The sequence below is a fragment of the Podarcis bocagei genome (genome assembly GCF_964188305.1).
Source record: "Podarcis bocagei genome assembly, chromosome: 9".
In the NCBI taxonomy this organism is placed as follows: domain Eukaryota; kingdom Metazoa; phylum Chordata; class Lepidosauria; order Squamata; family Lacertidae; genus Podarcis; species Podarcis bocagei.
The window spans coordinates 28,933,869-28,955,540 of NC_138134.1; the positions used below are offsets into that span (position 1 = coordinate 28,933,869).

At 43.9% G+C, this 21,672-nt stretch overlaps 1 protein-coding gene across 2 annotated transcripts in view; it reads right to left on the bottom strand.

The window, feature by feature from the left end:
• The window catches only part of WWC2 (WW and C2 domain containing 2), a 129,066-nt gene that overhangs the window by 81,778 nt on the left and 25,616 nt on the right, over positions 1–21,672 (bottom strand). The window lies entirely within an intron of this gene.

Sequence of the window (21,672 nt, forward strand, 5' to 3'; positions counted from 1 at the left end):
ATGGGGGCGGTGCGTGCATTAGTCACGCACCGTCCCGACGTCACCTTCCCGCCTGCCCGCTACATTGTAAGGGGCATGTACGCTGGTCACTGCATTGAAAGGGGGCATGTTCGCTGGTCACTGTTTTGAAGGGGAGTGAAAAACACACACACACAAAAAGGTAACTTGTTAATTTAATGTTTATTTCTATGAGGAGGAGTAATTCTGAGGGGTCAAACAAAGAAATAATAAAAAAGTGACAAAAAAGTTATTTTTATAATGACGAGTTTTGCGGCTCCCAGTTTTTTTTCCTTAGGAAACGGGTCCAAGTGGCTCTTTTTGTCTTAAAGGTTGCAGACCCCTGAACTAGACAGACATCATCCCATATAAACCCAGAAGACAAATTTGAAGATTTGCCTAATTTAGGGTTAAAAACATAAGAGCTTGCTGGATCAGGCCAATGGTCCATCTAGTCCCGCATCCTGTTCTCACAGTGGCCAACCGGATGCCTGTTAGAAAGGCTCGCCCAGCACTCTGGTTACATATCTTTAGGTGCCAGGAAATACATGCCTCTTCTCCCAGGCCTTTGGCTAATTAAACAATCTATGGTGGGGTTTTTGTCTGTGTTTGGTTACTATGTTATGTATATTTGTGTTCTTGTATTGTAAACTCCCGTGATCCTCAGATGAAGGGCAATATAGAAATTTTACAAATAAAAATGAAACAAAAAGCCCACAAACAGGATTTGGGCACAAGAGCATTCTTTCCCCTCCTTTGGAATTCAGTAATTCACAATGAGAAGCATTACTGTGGAGGCAGAGAATAGACATCATGCCTAGTAGTCATAAATACCCTTCTCTGTGAATTTGTCTAATCCTCTTTTAAAGCAGTCTAGGTTGGCGGCCATCACTGCCTCCTGTGAGATTGAGTTCCACAGTTTAACTATGCACTGCATGAAGAAGTCCTTTTGTTTATCAATCTTCCAACATTCAGCTTCTCCAGATGTCCATGGGTTCAAGTGTCATGAGAGGGAGGAAAACTTTTCTCCATCCACTTTCTCCATGCCTCCTACTTGCCTTTTCTATACAGTAGAAAGTCGCCAACCCGGCAACCTTTCATTCATATATTTCTGTTTTACAATTTAAAATACTCATTTTACATCCTTAAGATATCAATGACTTCCCTTCTTCTCTTTCCCTGGTTCATTTTACATATCGTAAATCCCTGCATATTTTACAAAAACTATACCAATCAGTATTCCATCCATCAAAAGTTATTTACACTGTTGAATTTATTTTAATGCTGCCAGCGTTTTCAGCTGTACACAATTATTTCCCATATATTCAATAAACGTTTTCCAATCTTCTTTAAACATATGTTCTTCTTGTTCTCTTCTTCGATATGTTAAGTCTGCAAGTTGTGCCAATTCTATCAACTTAAGTTGCTGTTCTTCTTTGGTTGGGACCTCGCTCATTTTCTATTTTTGGGCTAACAAAACATGGGCCGCAGTATAGTAGCATATATACCGTAAATAATACATACACAAGGCTGATTGCCCTTTTATTAACCTTGTTAAGGATTCTTGTTAAGAGACTCTGTTGTAGTATCCTAATCCAGGAGGGAAACTAGGCTTTATTTCACCCGAGTCAAAGACCCAGTTTGGCACTCACCCCATGCACATTTGCGTACAAACACACACACACACACACACACACACAAACACAGGCTGGAAGTCTCAATGGCGCCTCTCTGGTGGCTTCATGCAGGGCAAAGCACCCTGCTAGCCCTCCTGCCTAACCCAAACATCTAATAAATAATTGCAGAAAGATGTCTTGGGAGGGAAACAGCATGCTTCTTGCTAGAGCAGGATCTATCAGCAAATGCTATGAACTGTCATGATGCGAGCAAAGGGGCTATAATATCTCTAGAAACTGGAGTCTGAGGGATATCAAAAAAGGGTGAAGCCCTTTCCACCACTCTAACCTTGCACTCAATTTCTGACCAAAGTTAGGAACTTCAGAGGAATATAGAAGACTGACAAGGAAGCCAAGGATCTGGCTTAATAAAAATAATACTGAAAGGCAATTTATACAGTAAAATGCAACAGCATGATATGCTGATCAGGTCTATGGGCTGTAAGTACCCAAGAAAAAACCTGGGGGGTGGTATGATAGCAAATAGATCGCTGAAGACATTGGCTCTGTGTGCTGGGGAAGTGAGAAGGAAAATTCAGTGATGGGAATTCACAGGAAATAAATTGAAAATGAAACAGAAAGTATCATAATATCGTTATATAAATCTATAGCAAACTCACATTTAGAATACTAAGTATGTTGTTTCTGCTTTCCCTAACTTAGGGTGGATATCATAGAGCCTTACAGGGTACAAATAAAAATCTCCTGATTTTCTCTCAGGAGAAAGGCAAAAGGTAGGGCCAGCCAGAGTGGTGCAGCTATTAAAGTGCTTGACTAGAAGCTGGCAGGCCTTGAGTGCAATTTCAACTCAGTCATGAGGCTCACTGGGTAATCTTGGGCAAGTTTCTAACTCTCCATCTCACAAGGTTGTTCTGAGAATAAAGTGGGTAGGAAAAGAACTACAAGCTTGTGGGACAGGGATGATTAAGTGGCAATAAAATAAACAAACAGATAAAAAAAACCTAAATAGGTTGGGTCGCTTAGTTAAGATGAAAATACAATGGGATGGGAGGCAGAAAAGAGAGAAAGGTTGATGCAGTTATGACCCAGTGTGCGAAGATGGGAGGAAATTAAAAGTCTTCCTCTCTCACTAGCACTTGAAACAGTTCACTATCTGCTGAACCTTCTTCCTTTAGAAGGTGGTCTTTATGCAATTCCAGTTAATATTTAAGCATGAAATTTTTCATGTAGCTGGTTTAGGGGAAAGCACAACAAAACACAATATTTCATAAGAAACAACAGGATAGATATGGATTGTGGCTAACGTGGTGTGTATACCACTTCCCAAACCAGCGATGGGAGCTCACTGAATGTAGACAAAATTGGAGTGTTTACACAGACTATGTGTAAACTCACTCTCGCCTTCTTTGCTCCTATTTTTTAGACTGCAAGTTCTCTGGGGCAGAGATCTGTCATTTCTTTACAATGCTTGAAAATGAATGGTTCTATTTACAGGCCATCACAATACATTTGTGTTGTCTGTCCACTGATCTGGGAAGCAGCAGCAAGCACTGCAAAGCTGGAAAAACAGGCAGGAGTGCTGGCCCAACCAAGTGCCATACTTAGGCTTGCCACAAATGTGTCACAAATCTCCACTGCCTCTGCCAATTCATTCAGTTTGGTCACCCATGGTCCAAGCAATGTGCTTCTTCATGGAAGAAAATGAGGATTCTCTGTCCCATCTAGGATAGCTCCATAACCAAGGCTAAAACTTGCAGCATCTGCAAGTAAGTGCTTCAAAAATAACAATAATATCAAAAACTCTGGTGACACCCTAAAGATTAACAAATTTTATTATGGTATAAACTTGTGTGGACTAGAGTTGACTTCATCAGATGCAATCCTCAGATGCAGATAAACATTCACATGGTTGTAAGAGGAGTTGTATGCAGCGAGATCAAAGAGAAATGAAATGAAAGTAGTACAGACAGCGATAATTCAATTACTGCTTGAGTGTGTGCAAAATAAACACAGTAGGCCTTTATAACAGCAGTAGTAGGTGATAAAACAATCAAACTGACAATGTAAAGTTAATTAACACCTGTAGCAGGAATGGAAACTATTGTCTCTATTCAGATCAAATGTATGGCAAATAACTCACAACAGACAACAACATCTCGGCATCCCATGTGTAACTAACAGGCAATACAATACAACAGGTCTCTTAAAAAACCTATTGAATTCAATGGGCTGAGCCCCAGGTAAACAGGTTCAGGATTTCAGCCTTCCCACTATAAACAGCCAAGAGCCTTGTGATGCCTTAAAGACTAACAAATGTACTGTGGCCTAAGTTTTCGTGGACTCGCTTTGTCAAATGCATGAAGTGAAACATCAGTTGGCAGGTATATAAAGGAGAAAACTCTAAGGTGGGGCAACGAGATGCAGCAATTACAGTCAGTGATAATTAGCACTTAAATGTATGTTAAATAGACACGCCTTTTTAAAGTAGAAGATTGGTGATACTAATCAGTATAAATACAGATGTTTCCACCAGGCAGTTCTTGTGAGCAAGCAAAGAGAGAAAGAGGGAAGAAGAGTCATGCTGGCTTACAGCGCACTTTAAAGTCCTTATGAGAGGAACTCCAGGAAAAAAGGAGGGAGAGAGGGAGAGAGCTGCCTTACTGATAGTCCAGCACTAACAATAAATCACAAAGGGAGAGGCACAGATTAGGATAGGGCAGCCAGTGAGTTGATACTCTGCCTCTGGCTCCAACCAAGAGAGACAGTAGAAAGGGGTCAAGGCCATGTTCAGAAACCCCAGAAACAGAGCACTGACTGCTGTGCCAGTGCAGGAGCATGAAACTAGTGTGCATGTTCAAAGGGCGGCATTAGGGTTCCAGAGAGTCAGAAGGACAGCTTTCCAAGGGAGAGCATCTTTGTGACTCTGAAGCACTGAACATGGACAAACCTGAATGCAAACGCTAGATACTGACCACCAAACTGATTTTATTTCAAGGAGTTGCTTCTACATATCTAGTCTCAGTTTCAGCAATGTACATAACGTCCTTGTAAATATGCCCACAAAAGTTCATAGCCTGTAAATATACGTATAACATTACTAGTTAAGAGAGTACTATTCTGCATTACCACGGAACTACCTCCTCAATCTCCAATACGGATATTGAGGATACTAGCCTCTTAGCAGGCTTGTAAAACCTCCTTGTATTCTATCAACACAGGTGGCAAAGAAGGGGTGGAGCTGAAAGACTGCCTTCCCATTCTTCTCAACTTGGTGGAGCACTATGGTGGACAAGGGATGGAGATAGCCATCACCTCCATTGCTAAGCCATTCACTCACCTGCATGGGATTCCTCATCATTGTGGCTACAGTGTGTTGTTAAATAAAAGGCCACTTTATAGGTCTAGAAATGCACCTTGATTTCCCATCATGAGCAAGAGACACAGTATGTCTTGAGCTCATGTGCTCCTTCTTTCTCTACTTCTCCAAGAGCTACTTTTAGTTCTGAAGATACCACAGTTCTATGTGGTGTCTCACTTCATGGAGCTGTGGAGTGAGAACAAACCATAATTTGATACCATGATATCAACCTGGTTTGAGCTTGCTAATCTCAGTTTAACCAGTCATGGGGAACCTCCAGATCATGAGCCAAATTTTCTCTAAGTCATACAAGTGTATGGAGGTAAAGCTGCAGTTGCAAAGGCACAAGCCTTAAAATAAGCTCCAGGTTGTTCTTGGGCAATCAGGACTTGTCCAGCTGAATCTTCATAGTGAAGCCAATCCTCGCTGAAAAGAGATTGACAGTGGCTTTAAGCCCTACTTGAATATTTCTTTCAAGTTCAATCCACACAGCAAAGGGAAAAAATTGTCATCATTTGGAATGTTTTTAATGTGGTTTTTATTGGATTGTTAAAATGGAAAACTTAATAAATATTATTCCAAAAAAAGAGAGGAAAAATGGTCATCTGACATCATGGTGATGTCAGCTGATCGACAGCTATACATTTTTATTAGGATTGGTTGAATGCTGCAGAGATCTGATTGGCAGAAATATTTGTGGAGCTTCTGTGAGTTCTAATAGAAGTATTTTGAAAAATCTGTGGCTTTGGAGGGATTTTAAAAAAAATTATTGACCATTCTCCCTAGGAAGGATGTGCCGCAGTAGCCCTAGTGCAACAGCCCCCTCTGGCAGCCAGCGTCCAATACAGTGGTGCCTCGCAAGACGAAAAGAATCCGTTCTGTGATTCTCTTCGTCTAGCGGTTTTTTCGTCTTGCGAAGCAAGCCCATTGACGGATTAGCGGATTAGCGGTTTAGCGGCTTTTAGCGGCTTATCTGCTGATCAGATCAGCTGATAAGCGGCTTAGCAGCTTAGAAAAGGGGGGGGAGGGAAAAAAACCAGCAGGAACTCGCAAGACATTGTCGTCTTGCGAAGCAAGCCCATAGGAAATTCGTTTTGCGAAGCACCTCCAAAACGGAAAACTCTTTCGTCTAGCGAGTTTTCCGTCTTGCGAGGCATTCGTCTTGCGGGGCACCACTGTATGTATAAATGTGGGACCATCACATATTACAATCTACACAGATGCAAGAGTCTCTTAATTTCTAAATACAAGTGCCTTCCACTTTATGCTGTATGAAGTGGCTTTTAGATTAAAAAAAAAATAGTGCAGAGCTGATTAAGAAAGCCAAAAGTGGGGAAGTCAATCGATAATGTTCAATTGCCAAGGAAAAAAATAAGTATTTCCAATGTAAGAAATCATTAACCAGAGGCTATATGCACATATCCTCTAAAGAGAGAGCTACATCACAACTTAATATATAACCAATTCTTGACAGAGAAGCTGTAAAAGAATTCATGTCTTTTGACCAACTTTATGAAGTATTCAACATGCAATCTGTCCCAGCTCTATTTTTTATACACTTGGGTAGTGCTCATTATCAGATCTTGCAGAAGGGAACTAATTTAGCAGTCCCAATTAATAAGTAACATGCTTGTTTTGGATCAATCACTGCATGAAGGTTGGGACAGAAACAGAAGTTGGATTGCATACTTGAGATTCATGAGCAAGCCTGAGCCTAATCCTAAAAGACCACTATGAAGTTTAGTATCCATATAAATAAATTCAAATGATCTCAGAAGCATTTTTTAACGTATGGTAGCAAAAACAGTAGTTCTATTCTGCAAACCTTCTTACAAACATGCTTGGTTCTAAATACCTAAGGAACATTCTTTATGTCTCAGATGTTTAAGGAATATTACAAACTGCTAGAATTATGTCAAGTTGTGGGTTGCCAGCTCTTACAAAAAACAAAATTAAATTCCAGTTTTTGAAATCCAAACCTTAGTATTGCAACATGACAAAAGCAAGACTTATGGAATTCAGCTATAAATAGGATAGCTCTACCAATGGTGTGATTACACATAGTACTTAAAAGAAACCTTTAGGATTTAAGTCCCAGGTACCAGGGGAAAGCAGCAGTTTCATATTCTGCTAGGAAGCTGCCAGAGGCATTCTGGAATAAACTGAATTTGTTCTAATTCAGAAGGGGAATTCTTCATTATACCAATTCAGAAGTAAATTCAGTGGATCATACTTCCAAGGGCAGTAATTAGGTATAGGAGTGCAGATGTAGGTTGCACTTCTATGCATATTTACCTGGGAATAAGTCCCACTGGGAGTTGCAGGATGTTTTGGAGTAAGCAAATCTAGGATGCATATTTAGGCTCCTATAAATCCTAGTATATCATGCCTAAAGTTGAAAGCAAAGCCAATAAAATCAAGGTCAGTTGGTAATTTAATAATTCCCCCTTCAGCTCATGTTTATGCAGCCAAAACAGCACCATCAATGCATAGTGGTCCATGAGTAAACCCAAGGTATACAGAACTGCAATTTTTTAAAAGAAAAAAAAAACCCTAAAGGGGAAGAATCCCCCCAAATGTTAAATGAGGACAGAGCGTGCTCAGGGGGCACAGGATGCTGACTTGTTGAGACGGTGGTGGTGATGGAATGGAGGGAGCATCCTGGAAAGGAGGCTGGATGAAGGGAGACACAGATATACAAAAGGTTGATAGAGCCATCTCATTGTCTGGTTCAGATCAAGAAGCTATTTTTGAGACAGAAGCAAGATTTGCCTCTTGAAATAAATGGATAAATCCGAGATTCTTCCCTTCCCTTATACCTCTTTATCATTCACACACACACACACACACACACACACACATACTTTAATGGGAATGTAAACTGAGTGGTTGATATGCTGAACAACTAGACACTGTGCACATTTGCAAGGTCTCATCAAGACTGTGCACATAATTATTCCATAAAGAGGGTATTGCACATTTCCTGGTCAATACTGTGACGTATTTTATCAGCCGTGACCCCCGCTAATTGATTTATGGCCCTCAATTAGCTCTTCCCTGCCCGGCACGCTTCTTCTGCCGCATGCTCTGCTCCGAGCTCTCCGTCACGGCTAAGCAGAGTTTTGCACAGCGGTGTAAACTGTCACGTTGCTTGGCTTCCAGACAAACTCACACTGAGTCCAGGTTTGTCTATATACAGCATTTATTCCAACATTTCTCAGGATTTTCCAGGGCTATTAGCAGCCATTCCAAGCCCACGTCTTTTCCCCACAAAGTTCGAAGTGGGACTGGCAAACTTTGCCCAAGCTCCGCCCGAGCTTCTAAAAATGACGTCAGAATGGTGTAGCATCATGGGAAAAGCTTAACTCGTTAGGTTCCAGCTTCCACACCCCCCCTTGCTGCACCTTCTGACAAGACCCTTTTGAGTTCAACACCTTCCCCTTTGCCTTGTGCTCTTTCCCAGCATCTTTCCCAGGCACCCGTTGAACCCCTTCAACACTCCCAGAATCACACTGTGTGAACCAGGCCCATGCACTTGTCGCCTGGTACCTGTCCGGCGGAATTCCCTTCGTTGAGCGACTGGACCTTCTGGGCACAAACTCAGATGTTACCTCTGACTCACTGCCACCAGAACCTGTGTCCTCATCCTCACGGGATTCCCCCTCTGACTTAAAACGTTTTCGGACCTTCTCCATTACACTTACCGGAGAACTGGGCTCGCTTTTGGGTGTTCTCTTAACCTGTGGAGAAACTACAGATACCTCCTCCTGTTCCTGACTTTGGTCAGTTACCTGATCGTCATCATCAGACTCAGTTTCTCCTTCCTCCCCTTCTTCCCCCTCAGAATCTTCCTGTTCTGAATCAGAGAGACATTCTGAAAGAACATCACGCTTGGTAGCAGGTTTTGACTTTTCATCCTGCTCATAGAACTCAGCGTGTTTGCTGATCAGTAACTTACTCTGATCACCTGATGGAAATGCAAATCTCCATGCATTTGCTGTTGGCTCATACCCACAGAAGATCATTTTCCGGAACTTGGATCCATCTGGCCCCTGCAACGCTGCAGGTACTGACACAGATGCATGCGATCCAAACCTGCGCAAAAAATGAATCTGGGGTTTCCTGCCATGCAACAGCCCAAACGGTGTGTCCCCTACCATGGAATTGTAGGTGCGGTTCCAGGTGAAGCTCACATACTTGATTGCCTCCAACCAAAACCTTGGAGGTAACCCAGAATCTTTCAGCAACACCTGAGCAGTTTTAACCAGAGCCTGACTCATCTGCTCTGCCTTCCCCCCCTGATTGGGTGCAGTCACTGTGTGACGTATTCCTTTCTTGCGAAAGTACTTCTGCAAAGCAGAACCTGTAAACTCAGCTCCCCTGTCACTTGTGACAGCTTGCACTTTGGTGGAAAACTTTTGTTCCACCTCCTCAATCCAACGTTTGATCAGCTGTGCTGCATCATCCTTGGATTTGAGACCATGTGTCCAGGAATTCTGGGTAAAATTATCCTGTATTGAGAGCAGATATCTTGACCCTCCCAGACTTGGTTCCTTCACAGGACCCCACAAATCTACATGAATTTGTTCAAAAGGCCTAGTGGTTATCCTCTCAATCTTTGGATAACTGCATCCTTTTATCTTTGCCAGCTTGCAAGTTTCACAACTTACATCATGTCCACATTCTGAAATCTTACACCCTTTAGAAACTTCTGGCAGCACCTGTAGTTCTTCTACTGAACTATGAGCCGTCCTAGCATGCCAAATATGTGCACATTGCACATGAGTGGGAATCTCAGTACACAGGGCTTGTGCTTTCTCAACCTTCCCCTCACCCTCCAGAGACGTTTTAAGAATGAAAAGATCATTCTGCCCCTTTTTAACCTTGGCAAGCATCCTCCCTCCTTTGGAGATTGTGCACACATCATCCTGAAAAGAAAACGTAAATCCCTTTTTCAGTAAATAAGGCACAGATAACAGACAGTGGTGCAACCCAGGAACGGTACAACACTCCAGCGTTTCCTGCAAAACACGAAAATGCAGATTTACAACGTTAGTCAGATTTCCTTTCTGTCCATTTGCAAACTGTACAGATTTCCCGGCAGGTATTGCCGTGCACTTCCACCTCTCAACAGCAGGTGTCTCTGGAATCAAATTGCGATTAGCAGCAGAGTCAATAACAAAGCGAAACTGGGAATTTTCCACACAGCCGTCTTCGAACAAAGCCATGCTCGCTGCTATCTGATACGTCTCCTCACGTTGTTTTCCACGTCCTCCTCTTGCGTTCCCAGGCTGGCCTTGTCTCCCAGGCTGGTTCCCATGGAAACCCTGCTGATTTCCATGGTAGGTGTCCTTGAAGGCATCCTGCCCAGCTGCTCTCGCTTTCTGTGGGCAGTCTCTTTTCAAATGCCCGTGAGAACCACACACGTAACACCGACGAGCTGCAAAAGCCTGAACAAAGCTCTCATCTTGCTTCGCCCCCCCCTTTCTCCCGGTGGAGCTTGCTGCGCCAGACTTGCTCTCCCTGAGCCGTCTCTCCTGTTCGTCAGCCAAGCGTCCTGTGACGTAGGCCAAAGTCAGATCTTGCGGATTCATAGATTCCAAAGTTAGACATAAATTGTCATAACTTTTGTCCAGAGAGCTTAGCAAAATATAAACCTTCAATTCATCAGTAAAGTTCACCTGCAACAGCCGCAGTTCATTAAACACAGAGAGCATCTCTGTAACATGTTGTCTTATGTCCCCACCTGGACGTAGCTTCATTTCAAACAACCGCCTGGTGGTATGGATTTTAGCACCAGCCGTGGTCCTGTGGTGCACTCTTTCAAGAGCAGCATAAGCTTCATGCGCAGTTTCCAAACCCTCCACATGGGGCAACTGTGAACCCTCCAAACTGAGCACTATAGCTCCCAGGGCTTTCTGATTTTTCCTCCGCGAAGCATGCGCATCTGCGATTACTGCTGCTGCAGCTCCGGCGGCTGGCTGAGGCAGTGGAGGCCCTAGGACCGCGTCCCACAGACCCTTGGCTACCAGCCAGGCCTTCAGCTTTCTGCTCCATTCTCCCCAATTTTGGCCGTTTAATTTTTCGAAGGGTACGGAGAATGATTCATGGCCGTCCGCCATCTCTTTCCGTTCTCCCAAAGGGGCCCCAAGCTGTACTTACAAACGCACCAGCTCCTCCGGCTCCTCAGCTCCGTGGAGAAACGATACCTCAGCTGTTCTCTGCAACTTGGCTCCACAGCAACGCAGGCACTTCTCTGCGTCTTGCAGCTGCCGCTTGCTTGTTTGCCGACACAGCAGATCAAAGCCTCTGCTCGACACCGCAGAGTTTTTTACAGCTTCCGCGACAGTTTTACAAGCGGTAATTTATGGGCCCATAACCTGTGACGTATTTTATCAGCCGTGACCCCCGCTAATTGATTTATGGCCCTCAATTAGCTCTTCCCTGCCCGGCACGCTTCTTCTGCCGCATGCTCTGCTCCGAGCTCTCCGTCACGGCTAAGCAGAGTTTTGCACAGCGGTGTAAACTGTCACGTTGCTTGGCTTCCAGACAAACTCACACTGAGTCCAGGTTTGTCTATATACAGCATTTATTCCAACATTTCTCAGGATTTTCCAGGGCTATTAGCAGCCATTCCAAGCCCACGTCTTTTCCCCACAAAGTTCGAAGTGGGACTGGCAAACTTTGCCCAAGCTCCGCCCGAGCTTCTAAAAATGACGTCAGAATGGTGTAGCATCATGGGAAAAGCTTAACTCGTTAGGTTCCAGCTTCCACAAATACACATAATTTTCAACAAGCCTTGGGAAATGGGCATACAGTGGTGCCTCGCAAGACGAAAATAATCCGTTCCACGAGTCTCTTCGTCTAGCGGTTTTTTCGTCTTGCGAAGCAACCCTATTAGAGGCTTAGCGGCTTAGCGCTATTAGCGGTTTAGCGGCTAAAAGGCTATTAGCGGCTTAGCGGCTTAGAAAAGGGGGGGCGGAAAAAAGTCGGAACACTCACAAGACGTCTTCGTCTTGCGAAGCAAGCCCATAGGGAAATTCGTCTTGCGAAGCAGCTCAAAAACGGTTTTTGAGTCTTGCGAGGCATTCGTCTTGCGGGCACCACTGTATATTGAATGAATTTTATACATTCTTCAGCAATCATGCAGAATACTCAGCACTTTGGGGGATACAAATACTATATATTTGCTGAATCTTGTACATTCTCTGGGCAAATTGTATATTCTCTTGTCACTATGTATAAACGCCAAGAAACATTTTTGTTTTTAGTTTCTTGTTCAGAAGGGTGCAATCTGTGCTCTTCAGGTGGCTTCTGGCCCACTGCCTAATCTGACATGGCCTCCAACATTCCCTCCAACTGATCAGCCAAGCAGCAGGAAGAACGGAGGACTCCAGATAAAGATTAACTTTTTCTGCAGTCCAACCCTCTTTTCAATACTCTTAGCTATTCCCCAGTCAACTGAGCAGCACAAGGGGGATTACAGTGAGAGGTAAGTTTTAAACCTTTCCTACAATTTTGATGGAAATTATTAACGCCCCCCCCCAACAATGCAATATTATCCATTGCCTTTGTCTTCATGCTGCAGATTGGGCTAAGAGAGTAATATACAACAAACCTGCAGTACAGTTCAATCCTGCAATGTAGTTAACTGTTTATATTGCAGGACAGAGGCTGGTTGGGATTCTGGGTCAAAAATCCCCCATACCTTTCAGGTTGCAAGAAAGGTCAGTCTTCTCAAACTGCAACCTCAGTCCTGTTGCCAGACCAAACTATGCACGGCTACATGCAGAAACCTTGACGTCCATTGTTCTTCAGCAAGACTGGTTGCATATCAGGGACTGGGTGGACGAAGAGGAGAAGTGGAAGGCACCAGCTGGGAAACACCCTAGGGAAGCCTCAGAGGAGGAAAACTCAGAGCCTGGAGAGTGGTGGTGGGATACTGAGGACAAGTCAGAGGATGAAGGGGAGGCAGAATGGTTGGAGGCTAAAGAAGCAACAGGCCTGAGTGAGAGAGATGCAGAAAGCAATGCAGACTCAGGACATGCAGCAGAGAAGGAGCCGCCAAAGGCTGCAGAAGCATGCATGGAGCTTGCCTTTCCTACTGCGGTAAGCGCCCCTCCCTCCTTGTCTCCAAGGTCACAGAAAGCTTTGCTTGTAGCAGAACAAAAACCGTAAGTGGCCCCTGCCCAAAGTAGTTTAAGGCTGCTTGGGAGACATCTGGCTGGGTAGGAGGACTTAGTGGGAAGTAGAAGGCAAAGACCTTCAGTCCTGGCAACTGTTTCATGGGAGCCAGTCCTGTTTGTCAGCATTGCTACCTGGTGTGATGTTTTCTTGAATAAAGAGCTAACTTTTCTGCTTGTCTCTGCATCCTGAGTGCTAACCTGCATCTGAACCAGTCCTGACATTGCACTTTTAAATGTTCAAAAATAAACACACACACTTTGCACATAAAGTCATAAATTACTATCAAAGACAGGAACCCCCTGTTCTGTAGGGGGGGAGCTGCTGGGGTGATGACCCCAGGAACATTTTTATGGAGGGTCCTCCTCATGCTACCTGGCTAGCCCTATGCAACTTTGTGAGGATGGGTTCGAAATACAGTGGTACCTCGGGTTACATACGCTTCAGGTTATAGACGCTTCAGGTTACAGACTCCGCTAACCCAGAAATAGTACTTCGGGTTAAGAACTTTGCTTCAGGATGAGAACAGAAACCATGCTCCGGTGGCGCGGCAGCAGTGGGAGGCCCCATTAGCTAAAGTGGTGCTTCAGGTTAAGAAAAGTTTCAGGTTAAGAACGGACCTCCGGAACGAATTAAGTACTTAACCCGAGGTACCACTGTATGGCTGTTGCAGCCTTCTCACACTCCCCTCCCCAACCACTTTGCGAGTCTGGGATCATCCCAGCCTCTCGAAGCTGCTTGGGGCTGGCATCACATCAGCAGTGCCAACTGGGCTGGCACAGCAGTCTCCGTTCATCCTCCATGCTCTCCCACCCACCCCTGGCACATGCATGCATGTCCTGGGCACCAGCAGAACACACTCCAGCACTGGGCTCAGGTAACACATGCACACCAGGGCCCCACTTATATCTGTGTTAAATCAGACAACTTTCCCAAATACATTTAAAAGAATTTCCATTACTGCATTTTAGAACCTCAGCTGTGAACTTACCTGAAACTTACAGTCTGCAATGTTTATTCTACTTACCGTAAATTTCGCTCCAAAACACGCACTTTTTTGCTCCGAGAAAGTAAGGGAAAATGCCTGTGCGTGTTAAGGAGCGAATGCACGGATCAGAGCCATGGCTGCCGTCAGTCAGGCAAAGCGGGAGCCACTTACACGCTCTACGAGGCTCTCACTTTGCTTTCTTTAAAGCGACCTGGAGCCAGGAAGGAGGGAGGGAAGGAGAGCCATAGCAGCAAAGCCGGCGGCAGCCGCTTACACGGGAGGAGGGACAGACGCTAGCAAAGGTCTGCGCGCTCTCTAAACAGAGCAATGAGGCTGCAGAGAGACGGCAGGAAAGATAAAATTTAAGCAACCAGCAGCAAAATAAAACCAACCTCGAGCTCTGAGCCAGCGCAGTGAAAACCAGGAAGTAAAAAAAAAGGCTGGGGAGGGCATGAGGGAGAGGGGAAAACTTCGCAAATCCCCGCATCTCAGCTGATCGGCTGGGATGGAGCAGCTTGTTTTCAGGCAGGATAGATTTGAGCATTGTCTGGGTCCTAGTGCCCCTACCCCTTTTTTGTGCTCCATTCTATTGCTGCTGGTGGCTGCTTATCATTCAGGCTGCAAGGAGGAGCACTTTTACACAGCTAATGGCAAATCCCCTGCAATTCAAGTCCTCCTCACTTGCTCAAATCTATTCCGCCTCAAAACAAGGAGCGGAAGGAAAAGGCTGCAAACTGTTAAATGGGAAAAAAAACCCAGGCACAGGGCAAATACCTTAAGTATACCTTTAAAGCAACAGTGCTCTTTCCCTCCCTCCTCCCCGCGGAAAAGCTCCTTGTCCCTTGAGTTCTTTTCCTTCCCTCCCCACTTAAAATGTGGTTACAAAGCACGGATCCACATGGATCCTCAGGATTTTTGCATTGGGCTACCCCAAACTCACTGTCAGATCACATGTCTGTGGCCACAGCATGAACCATAAAAATCATACATCCACTGTTTCATTTAGAATATTTTTTCCTCGTTTTCCTCCTCTAAAAACTACATGCGTGTTATGGTCAGATGCGTGTTATAGAGCGAAAAATACGGTACCTTGAAAAAAGTCTAAACTCTTGCAAGCAGATCTTATTTATTTAGATTTTCTGCTTCTGCAAAGTTTATAGTGCTTATTTAATTACTACCTACATAACGTAGGAGCCTCAAGCAAGCAGCACCCAAGATATATGACAAAATTTACATATTAGCAGTGAATGAACTGCTACTGTGTTGTGGTTGTGTAACAGTTTCTCTTGAGCTACAATGGTGCAGAATTTTTGACAGGTGCAGAGTATATGCAGTCCTGTATATTGCTCTGCTACAAAAAGGATGCAAGGGTGGCAGATAGTCTAAGTAATTGCCTTTAGAAGGTGTTTTTGCTAATGGTGGAGGAATTTTAGTTACAAAAGCACACTGTCAAGTGATATGAAAGATTGCACATTATGGAGACAAGAAGCAAAAGTTCAAGTATTCTATCCACAGGCCACAGCGTACTATTGGAATTTCAATTTTGTTTTGCTCTGTGTAGGAAGTAGAGTTTAAGCATCCAGAAAATATTGAGTGTAAATTGCCTTTGGGCACAATTTATTATTTCAATGGTTATCTGTTTTTTGACATCAGAGAGATAAGGTAACTAGAGGCAAGTCATAAAAGGGAAATGTAACAAAAACAGACGAAATTTCCTGTTCATGTGTTACTTTCCAGGGAGAAATCTCAACCCAGTTAAGAGTCTCAAGCTCCTGCCCCTTCACCATGCAGAGGGAAAACAAGTGAACCATAGGGCATCACATTGATTTGGATGCAGACCCCTCTGACCACACAATCCATCTCCCTTTTCAGCTGGGGATAGACTACACAGACAGAAAGATCCCATGTTCAAACGCATGCACTACAGTTCAGCTTGTTTGATACTTTTCCTGTGTAGAAGGGGAACGAGGGAGAAAGTATGCCTGTCTCTCCAGCTTGAGATTTCTTCTCAGAAAACATGAAGGTCCAAAGGGAAACAGCAACCCAATTATTTGCATATTGCCCTAAAAGCCCCTGCTTAAAATAGCTTCTCATGTGGAAATCTGCATGGTCTGGGAATTACAAGTAAGATAATAAACTTATTTTCTAGTAAATCTTGTCTTTCTCTTTTATTCCTCATCACCCTCCCATACGCAAATTAAGCTCTTAAGGCCCCTTGCCAGAATCACTTATCTCCTACAACTCCAGGCTGTGAAAAAGCCCAAAACACAGATTAAGGAAAAATTAAAAATGTGGTTTACTTTTATTGTGTGTTCATCCGCCACACGAGTGTACCACGAGCTGTGAACCTTTAAAATCTAATAGTAGGACTTCTATACTGTCAGTTGAACACTCAAATAACCCAAGCTGTTTTTCTTTGCCTATGTAATGCTATCCCATGAATCTATTCCGTTTGGAGTCACTTAAAAAGCTGGAAAGCATCCTCAAATCTTCTAGTTCAACCCTCTACTTGCTACAGGAAATCCAGAGCTAAAGCATCCTCAGATTGCTCTAAAACCTCTACTTAACAACTTCCAAGCAAGGGTACACCCACCCACACCAGTAACTGGTTCTGTTGTCAAATGGCTCTCACCATAAGGATTATTTCTCATAATCCTAATGTTCAACCCAAATCTACTTTTGTGTTGATGGCTATTAGAGAAAACGCCTGCTGGGAGAGAAAGGTGAGAAGTCTCCAAACAACTTTGGTTTTCTGATCTTTACAGCTCTTAGATGTTAATTCTAATCTTGGCACTGAATGCATGAGACAGTTACAATAACTAGCCTGACAAAGATATGTGCTCTGAAGGAGGAAGGCAAGTACAGTGGTACCTCGGGTTACAGGCGCTTCAGGTTACAGACGCTTCAGGTTACAGACTTTGCTAACCCAGAAATAGTACCTTCAGTTAAGAACTTTGCTTCAGGATGAGAACAGAAATCGTGCAGCAGCGGCGCAGCGGCAGTGGGAGACCCCATTAGCTAAAGTGGAATCTCAGATTAAGAACAGTTTCAGGTTAAGAATGGACCTCCAGAATGAATTAAGTTCTTAACCAGAGGTACCACTGTAGCTGGTACACCCAAGAGGGGGAAACTGGTGCTCATCTCCAAGAGAGACTCCCACTCACCATTTGGTTGAAAGGGCATGGAGAAGGATAATAAAATATACAGGGGCTAGTTTGCACCAAGTCTTTAGGATTAGTCTAGGAGAAACAAACCTAACCATTAATGAATCTGGGTCACTGTAAGCAGCAGCAGCACAGGGAATCATTGGCCCCTCCAACTCTGGGAGCTGTCTCAGGAACCTATCTGAATGGTTCTCTTGCCTTTCTTAATGGCAAACTCAAGCTTCTTATTCCTTACATATCACTAGCCTTCGTGCCTATCCTTCCAAAAACCAAAGCAGTGCCTCATGTTTCTCAGAGGCTCACAGCACTTTCCCATGTCCCATTTATTTCACTCCATAGCAACAGAGAAGGATAAACATTAATAGGCCAACTCCACTTAGATTTACAGGAGCAATGAAAAGAATGCTCAACATGAATCTGGAAAATCCTTCGTCACCTATGAACTAGATGGCTTGGGCAAGTGCCAATCTGTGAAACAGCTTGAGCCCAACTCTTGCCCAACCCACCCCTGCTACTTAAATCCTGCTCCTTGTCAAACACACCAACATTAAGTTCTCCTGATAACTACAAATATTTAGACCTTTTAAAAATACATGAACACTTGGAATAGAAATCTTAAAAACTTAAAATCTACAAAACATAAAGGGAAATCAGGGGAGACAAGGTTTTCATTAAAAGACAACTCTAGCTGTGAGGTTCTCCAGCTCAGATAAATACCCTTTTCTACTTGCCACAAAATTAGTATACAGACCATCAACTTATAAAGTGACTAATGTGGAGTCTTACCACTTAAGGCCCCCAACCTTTACCACACAACAAAATTTGTGGCAGAAAACCTTACCATTTGGTATGCTGGTCACAGTCAATTTAGGGCAGATGACTAGTTCTCCTGCACTGGGCGCCAAGCCTAGGTGGCAGGCACTGCAGGGCGTCGTAACTAAGATGTAGCATATGCACAGAATGGAAGGCAAGAGGTGGGGGGGGGCTCTGAATTTCGGCTTCATACAGGGCGCTGCTTAAATGTGAAAGACCAAGGTCTGCCACTGCTGGTCATCTATATTGGGCCTATGCTAGCTTCCTGGGCCTATGTTCTGTTCCTCTGACTCCCCACTGTTGAAACACAAATTGCAAGTCCCTGCCTTTTTGTCCATGTTATTCTGTGTTGTGTTAACTGATGGGATTAAGAACGAATAAGGTGGCAACATGGAGGGGCTATGGGAATGAAATAAATTGAGCAAATAAATAATGAACTCATTATCACAGGAAAATAGCCAGTGACAAAAAATATGAGCTCAAGACCACCTAACTGGCATTTAATTCATTTCAGCATATTCTCCTTTATGGAGGCAGCTAGATAAAGATTGTGTAATAAGATTGTGGAGCAGCTTCTCTGACATTCAAAAGTCTTCCGAATGAAAGCAAGTGGTGGTAATGCAGTTTTGTTTTACCTCCTAGGGTTCCCTGTAACAGTGTGAAGCAACTTTAATTAGGATGAACACTCCGAGAAGGAACGTATGATCAGCTTCAGCCATTTCCTCACCTTGTTTTGCACAAGGGAGCTCTAAAATGTTAAATCCTTCCTTTGTTCCCAATTATTACTGCAGTTAGGAGGTCAAAGAACAGCATGCCTGATAGTCCAAACAGGTCAGAGAACAGCATGGCTAATAGCCCAAGCAGGATAAAAGTCTATTTGGTTGAGGTCTGGCCCCATTAATTGGGAAGAACAAATGAGGAAGAATGTGAAATTAACAATCATCTAATGCCCAGTTGCCCTCCGATCACAAAACCCACGTGGGTTTGAACAGGCTGTAATGTAAAAATAAAAACAAACATGAAAACATAGGCTGGTGAGTCAAGCAAGGGTCCGGTAAAAGTAAAGGTAAAGGGACCCCTGACCGTTAGACGACTCTGGGGTTGCAGCACTCATCTCGGTATATGCTTCTAAATATGAAATTTTAGATCAGCTCTGGTATAGCTGTCTCTTTTATGAAACAAAGTTATTTTCTTAAGACATTATCATCAGAGCAAGATACAGTGGAACCTCGGTTTTCAAGCATCTCGGAGGCCGAATGATTCAGAAGCCAAACGCCGAAAACCTGGACGTGAATACTTCCATTTTCGAACGCGCCTCAGAAGTCAAACGGCTTCCGAGGCGTGCTTCTCCATTTTTCTGTATGGAATTTGCCGCCTGCCCATTGTGCCTCAGTTGTCGAATGTTTCGGAAGTCGAACGGTCTTCCAGAATGGATTACGTTCGACAACCAAGGTACCACTCTACAATAGAATGGGTGCTACAGAACAGCTGGGTTCAAGTGCTCAAAAAAGGAAAGAAATAATTAGGGAAATTTTTCCTCCTAAAGAACATCCAGCGAAACAAGAGTTTCAGGACATTTTAAGTGGAAATTATGGGGTTACAACTTTCCAGTACCCGTGTCAGGATGCAAGGTGCAGGGGCTGGCAGCTCTGGCTTTCCACTCTTTTTATATATCACTAACCTAGCAGATCACCCATTGAAACTGATTCGGTTCAGGACTGACAAGTCATCACATAATATATAATTATCTTACGGGATTCACTGCCACAAGGTGCAACGATAGCCACTAATTTAAATGACTTCCAAAAAGAAGACGACCTGTGCGTATTAATGGTAATCAGCTATGACAGAAGAAATCAAAACTCCTTGTACGTAGGACAAGTATATGGGGACAAGCAAGGATTAAGCATCACCTGAATGCACTGTCTCACAGATTCAGAGGTATCCTAACTGGTCAATATTTAGCAAAATGCAGAATTCAGGTGTGGCCAACCTGCGGCCCACCAGGTATTGCTGTAACTCCTCTGAGCTCCCAACCAGCATGACAAAGGATCAGCGATGATGGGAGATTGAACAGAATTACAATGCCAGGCAGCAGAAAGAATTATTCATAAAGGTGATAAGAATTTCATATTTCGCAATACTGTGTTCTTGCCTAGCATACCACCTGTGCTAACTAGGTAATCCTCTTCAGGCACTGAGTCTGAACACAAAGGTATTTGGCTGGGTGTGCTTAGAAGCCTCCACATATTGTGGGGGTGGGTGCGTGCAAGTGCATGTGTGTGTATGTGTCTTGCTCATGAAGAGACCTGTAAGGGCATTCATCCAAATATGCTTCAAATCCCCTTTCAGACCCTGCTAAACACGGGAATGTGGGGGTAGAGTTGGCATACCTGGGGACATTGGGGACATGGGCGTTCCTAGGGGTTGGTTAGGTTGCCCCCACCAAGGGCACAAGCAGGTGCAAAAATCATGCCTCTCCACTCTGGCTCAGAGTGGCTAGGAGCCGCCTGCCCACCTGCGCACTCCTTGGGCTGCTCCTCAGTTACTCTGGGAACCATGGGAGACACACAGGGTCCTCTGGGCACCCCAGAGGAGGAATCCGGTTGCAGGAATGGGTTGTTGCAGCAGCCCTGTGGGAGCCCCTCCCCAGACGGCCAATGGCACTATCAGAAGTGTGAGCAGAGCACCCAGCAGGGCTTGGAGGGGAGAAAGGTGGAAAAAGCAGGTGATAGTGGCAGGAGGAGGAAAAGGGAAGGAAAGAAAAGGGAAGGTGGGAAAAGAAGCAGACAGATGGAGAACAGGGAAGGCACAGCAGAACAGACCTGACCCCAACAGCAGTGGAGAAAATCAATGACAGATTGCAAAAGGTGACAAAAGGCAAACTTTTTGAGTTTCTAGTCCCAGTTTCAGAGGCGGCAATATAGCTCCTTGCCAAGAGCACAGGAGAGCCTAGCTACTTTCAGGTTGTGGGTGGGATCACCTTAAAGACTAAGGGCAAGGCACTTTAATATGGAGTTTTGGATGAGATCATACCTCATCAGAAGCAGTGAGTGTGATTCTCACCTGTCAGGTATATATATACAAGTGGGTGTAAAGGAGGGGATGCAAAGGTTAGAATTAAATGGCAATGGAATGCAGACTATTCAAGCAGAGCTTATATACATTCAGAATGACTCTTCACAGCAGCAGCGATAACAGGATTCCCTGGGCACAGTGCACAGTATATATTGATATATTTTTAAAATCACTTAGAAATTCTTCAATTAAACGGTTTATCAATTCTTCTGAATTAAAATAAATGTACACTTCCCCCGAGTTCCATAAAGAATATTAATGTCTTTGTACAGCTCTTGTACACTATCTGTTCTCTAGGCAGTAAGCATATCACTAATAACTGGTAATAAATAAATGTTTAATAATACTGCCATGTGCTTGTTCATGGATATGTGCTCCTTTTTCAACTTTTGCATCAGTGCAAACTTGGTCGGAACCTTCACAAAATCAATTCATAAAGGGAGGCTTGATATG